Source organism: Athene cunicularia, assembly GCF_003259725.1.
Source record: "Athene cunicularia isolate RWA chromosome 3 unlocalized genomic scaffold, athCun1 chr3_part1, whole genome shotgun sequence".
NCBI lineage: Eukaryota > Metazoa > Chordata > Aves > Strigiformes > Strigidae > Athene > Athene cunicularia.
In genome coordinates, this window is record NW_020799097.1 from 93,128,571 (window position 1) to 93,138,796 (window position 10,226).

Consider the following 10,226-nt stretch of genomic DNA (forward strand, 5'->3'; position numbering starts at 1 on the left):
AAGGAAAGGAAAGGAAAGGAAAGGAAAGGAAAGGAAAGGAAAGGAAAGGAAAGGAAAGGAAAGGAAAGGAAAGGAAAGGAAAGGAAAGGAAAGCAAAACAAAGGAAAGCAGGGGAGGGAGAGTCAAAGAATGCCCATTACCACCCCAGTTTCCATTGTTGTCTGAGGTCCAGTAATCTTCGCTGGTGGGTGCACACCCAGCACTGTCTTCTGTTGCCTTTTAAGTTCATCTTATCATCTGATTTGCAAACTAGACACAGAGAGGTGGGTTTTCCACAGACTCGTTTCTATGAGAGGTGAGCAAATGGTGGAGCATGGGTTCTGTGCATGTGTTGAGGGGGGAGGGGGTGCATTGATCCTTTCATCCAATTGAGTTGGGGATCATGTCATCCCCTTGCCAACTTTACCTTTCCCCCAGCTTTTGTTTCTTGGGCAATCATCCAGCCTTTGGCTCCATGTGCTGCAGAGTGTTTCCCTCTTACCTATCTTTTAGCTCTTCTTCAAGGGTATAGTTGTTAGCAAGGCCTACATCATTTATCAAGTTCCTAAATTAAGGTGTAAGCATTAACCCAAATATATGGTTTTACTCAGTCTACGTCTCCCCCCTTGAGGCTTATCTAGGGAACTTAGCAAATACAACCCCAAGGGAGTGGAGCTGTACACCCTTTGATTGACTCTGCACTTCCCTAGGCAGATAGTTTGCTTGTTAGACTAACCACAAAGGCCACACACAACTTGTCCTTGAGGTTTTCTGTGTCAATGAATGTTTGAGTCATTAACTCCTTCAGTTCTTCATGTGCCCAGATTCTTATGTGTCAGCTTTTTCTACTTTGCATCACCATTTTCTTCTGCCACCTTTACTGTTGGTAAAACAGTATTAACAGTATAAACTATTCCTAGTTTATGTGACCAACATACTACCAGTTATTGCATCACTGGCATTTAGCTTTTCTTAAGGCTCCTGCCTGCTCTTGGAAATGTAATATATGCAAATAACCAATCTATCCCTTGAGATTATGATGTAGAGTAGTTTTCTAGTTTAGAAAAGCTGTAGACTTGCCTGTGAAGGCTCAGACTCAGAGTGTGAACTGATGTATTTAAAATTAAAAAAAAAACTTCATGGATTTTAAACCTTTTTTTATAACTATCCTGGATTCTGGTTCCTGATATTGAACACCTAATATTTAACAGTGTTATGGGAAAGGTTATATGGAAGTTTGTTTATTTCTTCTACCTAAAGCTTCAGTCTTGAGAGCAGAAGGAAAAAATATGCATCTACAAAAGGTGCAATGGCATGCTCCTCAGTTTTCTGAGTAGTACTTTCTTCAAACTGAGGCATCAGTTATCCTAAATCCTTATTCTTAAACTACAGACCTCCTGTAAACTTCCAGGCTCCTGCTTTCAAATGTTCATGGCAACACACTTGAAAAAGAAGAAAGCATCTCTTTTATAAAACCCATATTTCAGCCAAACGTCACATTACCCTGTTGTATGAGCTCCGTAGCATTTTCATTTCTGGTACTTCTGCCCATAAGTAGTATAGTGGGGCCAGACTCCTGGCAAGGCCCAATTCATTTTGTCACAAGGATAATTTTACTCTTTAAAAATTCTTGTGGAAAATGAGCATCATCATAATATATAAGAAATGAATAATCTATATTAAAAATCCTGTTCATTTGAGAACATTCTTGAATGTCCTGTGTTTTTCTGCAGTTCAACAATTTGACTTACACCAGCTTGCAATTCAGAAGAAACTGTCATTTTCATGTGTCTGATCATATGAGTCATGCTATAGGGCTTTCACTTTATGATTGGCTAACTGTAATTCATTTCAGATGTAAATGCTTGAAGAAATTACATTTTATTTTTTTTTTTTTCCACAAGTATTCAGATATGCAGGCTAATACATATATTTTGCATGAGTATTCATTTCAGAGAAACTCAATCATAGAAGTGCTTATGGGAAATGATCACAGAAGACAAGTGAATTGATACGAACATACAGGCATTACACTGAAAATTATGATTCTCCAAAGACCTTCTCAGTTACAACCTAAAATCTTGAAGCATCTCAGCTTTTGCAAGAATAATTTTCTGACAAAAGGCTTTCTTTATTGGAATAGATAATAGATTTAGGCTTCCTGTTCTTATCTTCAGTCTCTGACTAATCTCCTAAACTTTATAAATTATTCCATCTTTTTTCATCTGACCCAACTGTTTTATGCAGAATGGTATAGCTTCAGCTAGAGATATTGACAGGTCATGCTTTCCCTTGGTTCCTTATCCCATCCTCAAACCCCTTACCCTACTTCAAAAAAGAATTAATGGACTAGTAATAGGACACTTCCTGAGCTGTGGACGGACCTAACTTCATGAACTTCAGCCAAAGAACATCTAAATTTAGGCATCCAGGTGCGTGCCTTAAACAATAACCAGGTTGACTAACCTAAAATTTAATCTTATCCCCAGATATTCATTGAGGTCTACTTTTTTTGTAGACAATGTCCTGGGAAAACATTTTTTTCTTAACATAATTCACTTTCTTGGTGAAAATAGTAAACCAAAAGAAAAATAATAATCTGTGTGTTTAGCATAGGTCCTTGTGACTGGCTATTTACACCGACTATGTAGTCATTTTGGTTCAACAATTTCCTCATCTTGATTTGAAAGAGAAACTGCTCCTGTTCTAGAAGTGTCTTAACCCTAAAGCATTCCAATGTGATGGGTTATTAGACATTCTGATATCAAGAAATCTGAACCTCTCCCATTAAATTTCTTCTACTGGAAATACATAATATTCATTGAAACAGGACTTGAACTACCTATTACTGCTGTTCTGTTCAGTCATTTGTATGTTGCCATTAACACACTTAATATTGTTGATACAAAATGGGAAGGCTTCAGTTGGAGGGAAGGAGAAAGCTGTACTTCAAATTGCACATGATGGTATATAGGGCACATTCCTGGATGGTGGGTGTTATTTATTATTTAAAGTTAAAGTCTGACTGGGTTTAGGCCCTGGACAGCTCTCAAACACAAGCCAGGGGAAGTATTGCTTGTCAGCCCAGATGCTAAAATCTCTTTGAGATGCAGAGTCTAAATAACTTCTTGCCTAATATTTTTCTTCTGCAGAATTCTGCCTTTCCATAGCTGATCTATCAATTTCCTTGAACTGAATTTTAGATATCTTTCTTTCCCCATATGTTATTTAGACTTTCTTGTTCTGATCTGTACCTGAATGGCGAGATATCTATAAACTACTGTTGGAGGGGTAAATATTACTTCATGAAGATTCCCCTGTGGAAATCTAGACTTTTGAGGTGCATTTATAAGTGACTATAATACAACACTTCCTCTGTGACCAAATTCCCCTGATAAGTCTTCCATTGTTTTTAGCTCCATTAGTGTCTTGAAATACAGTAGTATGGAAAGGATCATTGGAAAATGTGGGAGGTAATGTTCCATCACCTCCGTATTTCCCAATTGTTTTACAATAAAGGATAAAGCATTACAACGCATCACGCTATTATATTGTCATGTTTTCACTGGTGCTATCATTGTACAGTCCATAAATTCCTGCAATGAAAAAAAGACTACTAAACTGTCTATACAGACAATGTTAAATTCAATGTGTTGCCTTCCGTTTCATCTCAATTAGCAGCAGCTAAATGGTTGGAACCAATTCTGCATCTTCATTTGCACTGCCTGTCTAATAGCCTGATTTACATCAGCAGCACCAGCACAGAATTTTAGTTAATTGGGATTTCAGTAGCTAAATGACATTTCATTGTCCTAGCAAAACAAACACATGTTTATGAGTTTTTAAGTAAAACTGTAAGAGCTTCAAATGATGCTTAGTTTATCAAGCAGCAAAACTGCTTTCTATTACAACTCACTCTTCATAATGATACACAAAACTTTAATGTATTCTTTGGGGAGGAGATGCCTATAGCCACAATAGTGACAGAAAAGGTGTAAACACTGTGCAGAAACTCACTTGATAGTGACTTTATAATAAAGCTGTTCATTAGATAATTCGGCTGTACTGTGGAGGTGAGCAGAATTAATTCCACAGAAGCTGTGCTGTTTTATCACAAAGGCTTAGATACATTGTGAAATTCACTTCTTTTTATGTTCTTCTTAAGTCCTGTTGACACCCAGAGGGATCTAGAAATAGCTTTCTAGCTATAAGATAGTGTTTGTTTTATTGCTACAGTATTGCCTAAGGCTTATGCTATGATGGAGCCTTGTTTTTATTTTTCACTCAGTATTGTTAATTCCAGACATTCTAGAATGATGAGTCATGCCCTTGAAAATCATGAGATAGTGTTAAAACAATGAATTTAAAACCCATAATAATAACACGCCTTAGGGCTTTATAATTTTACTTCCATTTTTTTGAGATTAGAATGGATGAGAAACTAATGTTAGTCTCCCTTCAAAAAAGCCAAACCTTACATTATCAAGGTACAAAGGTGATATATTCCCCTGATTCTGGGAGATTGGGGTTTTGAAGAAAATATCAAATTATGTGAGGCCTTTTTGCCAGTGTGAGATGTATAAGCAGATACTTATCCATAACCTAGTGAATGCATGATTGCGAAGACAGTATTTAAGGTGTGGTTCAGATATGGAAACAAGCAGGGTGAGAGGAAGGACTGGACCAAAATGGACCGAACTCTCAGGTTGTGTAAATGAGAAAGTTCCCAATGGAGCTAACAGAGACAGAGCAATCTGCATGCACTGGAGCCTGCCCTGCTCTGTGTACAACTCCTAGCATGTCAGGTGCAACACACACCTTACATCACCTTTACTTGCTGTTTACCTCCAGAAACAAGTTTTGAAAATGCATCATAAAGCTCAGTCCACCCTTGATCTAGGGCAATGGATCAATTCAGTCAGTCTGCTCCCCTTCTTGTTTCTGTGATTACAAAGAAGGGAAGAGATGCTTGCAGGAAACAGAGGACAGTCTGTATAAAAGAGAAATAAGGGGATGTGAAAGCCTTCTAAGAAATAGTGAAGGTGCTTTATAAAGATTTCTAATAAGCTGAAAGAGGGAAAGAGGAGAACAGCTATATGTAAAAGATGGACAGGCAAGGAGAAATAAATCTGTAGCAATTAGAAAGAAAAAGTAACAAAAATGGTATTAGAAACCCTGATTAGAATTCAACACAGACTCAGATGTCCTGCAAGAGACAGTTGCTTATACTGTATGAAGCATCCTCAAGGCATAGCTCAGAATAAAGTGACTGATGACTATAATAATGACCATTATTTCAGTTCTCCATGTCAGCATTCACAACTGAAAAAGCACTCCTGCTTAGAGCTACAGAGCACATTAATGAAAATGTAAAAGACAAAATCAAGAACCTCATTTTACCTTGGGGGAGAGGCAGTTTAATACCCTTCACTTTTCAGAAGTGATAAAATTTCTCTAAAGTGATGACAATGTTGCAAGTGGATGACACCTTCAGTGAAAGTCAAAGAAAGTAGATAAAATTTTGCATGAGAAAACAATTAAAACCCCAATACTTGTGAAATATCTTGGTACCAAAGCCAAATAAGATGGTGAATTCTCTCTGAATTTCAAGGGGGCACTTAATCAGCCTTCCCTAAGCAGTATACAAAGGCGCATAGTAAAAATCCAGTGCAATTATTTTAAATCTGTGCATGTCAGTGCTAGGTCAAGGAATAATGATCATGAAAATTTGATCCATGGAGTCTTCGGTTCACAATAATTGATTTTCTTCTTCATTTATCAATTAATTTTGCTTACAGAGAAAAGTATAAAAGTTAAAATGGAAAGGAAATCCCTCAATTTTTTCATCTTGAAAACGAACATAATGTGGATGAGTGTTGGACTTGTTGCTTAGAAGAGCAACATCTTTGAGTGATTTATAATACATCCAGGATTGCATCTATTTATCCACCACAGTAGGCCTCAGTTTGGTCTTGGGAAAGGAGCATCTCTGTTAGGTCCATATTTTCAGAACCATTCTTTCACTAGCACACCATGTTTCATCAGCACAGACATGCCTGCAGTATCAGGTTCTTCAACAATATCTGCATGGTAGGATCAAAGTGAGCTCAGTAAAGCTGTTTTTCACGAGTTTAAGATGGTACCCACTGCTGGTAGAGGAACTGATTACATTCCCATGGAAGATTTATCACAAAACCCTTTCTGTAGAAGCAAATGCAATTTTTCCAATTTTTTTTTTTTTTTTTTTTTTTTTTTTTTTTTTTTTTTTGTCTGGAAGCAAAGATTATGTGATTATGTTGGCTCTCCACCTGTTCATTCATCTGTTTGTCTCCTAATCTTTACCTAAGTAACTGCTAAGTAACTGTCAAATCTTTTGGCCAGTTTCAACTACATTTTGCAAGAAAGCAGAGGCATCAAAGGTAATTGCATTCATATATTCTTTGTGAAAAGTGGTGGGTGATGAGAGGAGTGAGACTCAAATTAGAGCTCCCACAGAGGGAAGCCTACAGTGTAAACTCAGTGGTTAGATATTCTGCTTGGTTTGTTTCTGACAATATACTACAAAGCTTGGAAGCTGAGCACCTGTCCTCAATCTAGGGGACAGCTAGTAAAGGGATTAGACTGCATGTGGAAAGACTGTTCATCTTTATATTGGGATGAAATAAATGAGGAACATGGAGGTATTTCAGAGAATGTTAATATTTTCAAGGTCATAGGGGTAAAGGAAGGCGCAGGGGTAATTGCTGACAGAAAGAACCAGAATATGAGAATTGGTATCTCCCACTTGTGGAACAACGTAGTTTAGTTCCCCTGGTTAAAAAAAAAAAACCAACAAAACTTTATGATTTCCATTAAATGATATTCAAATGCTGTTATGCTGTGATATCCTTTTCCACCAGATCAACTTCCTATTACGTACTAGCAGGTTAATAACTACACTTAGAATTTTTCATCGGATGGATGGGAATCAATATGTTCCTTTTTTGTCACATAAAATAAGAAATGTTTACTTTCTGGGTACATTTATGATCAGTCCACATCTCCCTGAACCACTAAAATGTCCATGTTGTTATCTCATGCTGCTGCATTCTACGCTGGCAAGGCTCCAGATCCTGTGATGAAGTGTGCTTACCCTAGATGAACTGCTGTAATGCTTCACTCCAGAGACTATGGGAAAAATAGTCACCATCTTGCCAGCTAGCCTTACAGAATAATTTTTTTATTCAGAAGCAAAGGAATAAAAATGTAAATAAAATCTGGAGGCAGTTTACAAATGATGATGATGCTTTCTCAAGAATAAATTATACTATAATTCAATAAAAACAAACATGGAAAAAAACCCCAAACAAACTGAAAATAAAATTAAAATGGGGATACTAAAACTTCAGAGAGAAATATGTAAACTCATTGGTATCTGCTTTATGATTTCTACAAGTGTAAATCAGTAGTATCTATATTGGTATCACCAGAGTCTCAGTCTATGGAGAGTAGAAAATGGCTCTCTAACATTTTTAGTTGGTTATATTGAAGCACTTCCGCAGGTGACAAATTTCCTGGTTAAATTTCCTTCCTCCCAGTCACCAGTGTGTAGGAATCCATTGGAATCTCAAAGGACTGATTTAGAAAGCCAGGTACCACATTTGTTAAATTTATCCACTAAATTTATGTCACAAATAAAATCAGTAGTTTCAGCCTCCCATGACTTGTCTGAATGACAGTATAGCAATTAAACTCTGTAGGAAGTGAAAAGCTTGAGCTGTGTGTGTCTCTCTTTGTTCTTGCTTTCATTTATTTATTTGGTGGTTTATTTATTTATTTGTTTTGGCCTTTGGTTGAATTTGAGAAGATTTCCATGAACTCTTAATGGACAAACAGGCGTTTTTGATTAAACTTTTTCCAAGACATAGTTTCATTCTGCTTTAACAGTTCCATATCTCTGCTCAGTCCCTTCTAATGTTTCTGTTAAGAATATTAAGTCAGAGAAAGTAACACATCACAGAGATGCTGCCACCACCATCTGAAGTGCTAAGGCTTGGACAATAGGCCCAAGCCAGAGTTGACCTATAGATGAATCCTGTATATTTTATAACTGATAACATTGTGCTAGTAGGTATTGTACTAAGTTATAACAAACCACCTATTCTGATGTAAAATGTGGAAGTATTGAAGCCTGAGCAACAGGCCCCGAGCCAAAGCTGCTAACTTAGTATGGAGTCACTAACGAAATATGTATGCGCATTAATGAAAGATGTAGCTTAGATATCATATAGCTGGTGATGGATGTAATGAAAACATTTTATCCTGAATGTATCTTTCTTCTTCTCTGTGTAGGGTTAACAAAGCTGTGAAGCCAGCTGTCCGGCCCTGGGACAGACGTATGGCCTTCTTTTAAAAAGAACATAAATAAATGAGATAAGGAGGGAAACTCCCTTAGCTTCTCCCTTGAGCCAAGGCCAGGCTCTGAGGGAATCTAATAAGAGAGTGAAACCAGATGTTCCACTCAAAACAAAGGTGCCAGCTATTCTGGCTTGTCGATCTCTGGTATATAAGGCTGGACCCTCTCACAGCTACTTTGGAAGCCTCACCTACGGGTGGTTACACTGCGTAGGATTTCCTACTTGCTGGGACAGGCTCTCCGAACCCTCGCTGTAACCGGGGCTCCCCAGCCACTGTGGGTCTGGGTGATGGTAACGTATTCAAGTGGTGATGGATCTTTCTTAATCACTATTCTTTCTCTCAAGTAGTAATAATTTGAAGCATTACCCTGTATTTTCCTATTTGCTTAAGTGCACTATTCTATCTTACTGTATGTTTTCTGTATTATTCTTTTCTATTATTTAGTTATTTCTAGTAAAATACGCCTACTCTTTTCACTCTGGTGTCTGAGTTTAATTGGTATCCCTAATCAGCAAAACACCATCAAATATCTGTCTGTCTGCATTGAAATCACTGAAATTAATGATAGATATGTGATGAATTCATTCATCTTGTCTATCCTGACTGTCATAGGAGGCATTCAGTGCTTATACTGCTAGAAATGTTCAGATGGATAGATATAATTTGAAGTTCTTGGCACATGCTTTGCCTAAAACTTGGAGCTCAGAGCAAAGTGAGAAAATATACCATAAATAGTCCATTCAATAATAAAACAACTTTGAGTCAACTGAGGACAAATGTTTTCTCTATCTTCTTTTCCATAAACATTTACATGCACAAGGTTTTGTTCATACATCTACACAAAAGGGAACTCAGAGGTTTACAAAGAGATGTGATGGCATGACAAGGCTTATCCTCTTGAAAGAGACCGCTCCTGCTGTCTTGTGTTTGCAGTGGGATGTGAGAAAGGGGTCTATCCCTTGGTCTTCATATATAGGATGAAAGTGGGGTAGAAATATTTATGGAGGGTTTTTTGCTCCTTCCCCAAGAATAAGCAGTTTTGAAGAGCCTCTTCTGCTTCCAGTCAACCTCAGTCACAAAACAGACTGAGTTCAAAGCATATATATTTTTGGTAGAAGCAGTTTTACAATAGGTATTAACATTTTTTTTCCTTTTCTTTGAGACAGGACATAAAGCTACAATGCATTCACACCAGTGACATGTCTGCTGGTTCCCCTTGTTATGTATCTTGTATCCTGCACCACGGCATGCAGGTTGCTAACCATGATTCTGTCAGTTTCATTCATTCCTCCCAAACTCTGTTTTGCTGGCTGCTGTCATGTCTCCTTGCTTTCTACAGGAATCTGCTTTCAGAGATGAATGCAATTGAAAATGTTCTTGTGATCTAAACATATAGTTTCATGTTGTTCATGTTTTCTTTTTGTCTGGGTTCTCCCATCTTCTTATGTTTAAAGGGGATCATGGGATGTACAACAGGAACTGTGTTACACATACCATCAAGCTTCTCAGTGGCACTATCCAAAGCAGGAGTGAGGAGCTGATGTCACTATGGAGCTCTGAGATTCACTATGAAAAGGCAACTGAGTTTGTAAAACTGGATTTGGGGTTCAAGACCATAGTTTCATGATCACACAGAAGGCTGAAACTGTTCACTCCTTTCCATGATGGGGGAATGTGCTGGTGTCTGGTGGTTCCAAACTCTTTCTGTCGCTCTCCAAACCTGAAGAGATGGACAGTGTAGGAAACTGTGTTGACAATGGTGAAAAGCATGGTCAGAAGCTATACCACCTGTTATTTTGATAGATTAATGGATTTAAAATTGAAGAGATTGTGTTGATAATCTCTGGCCA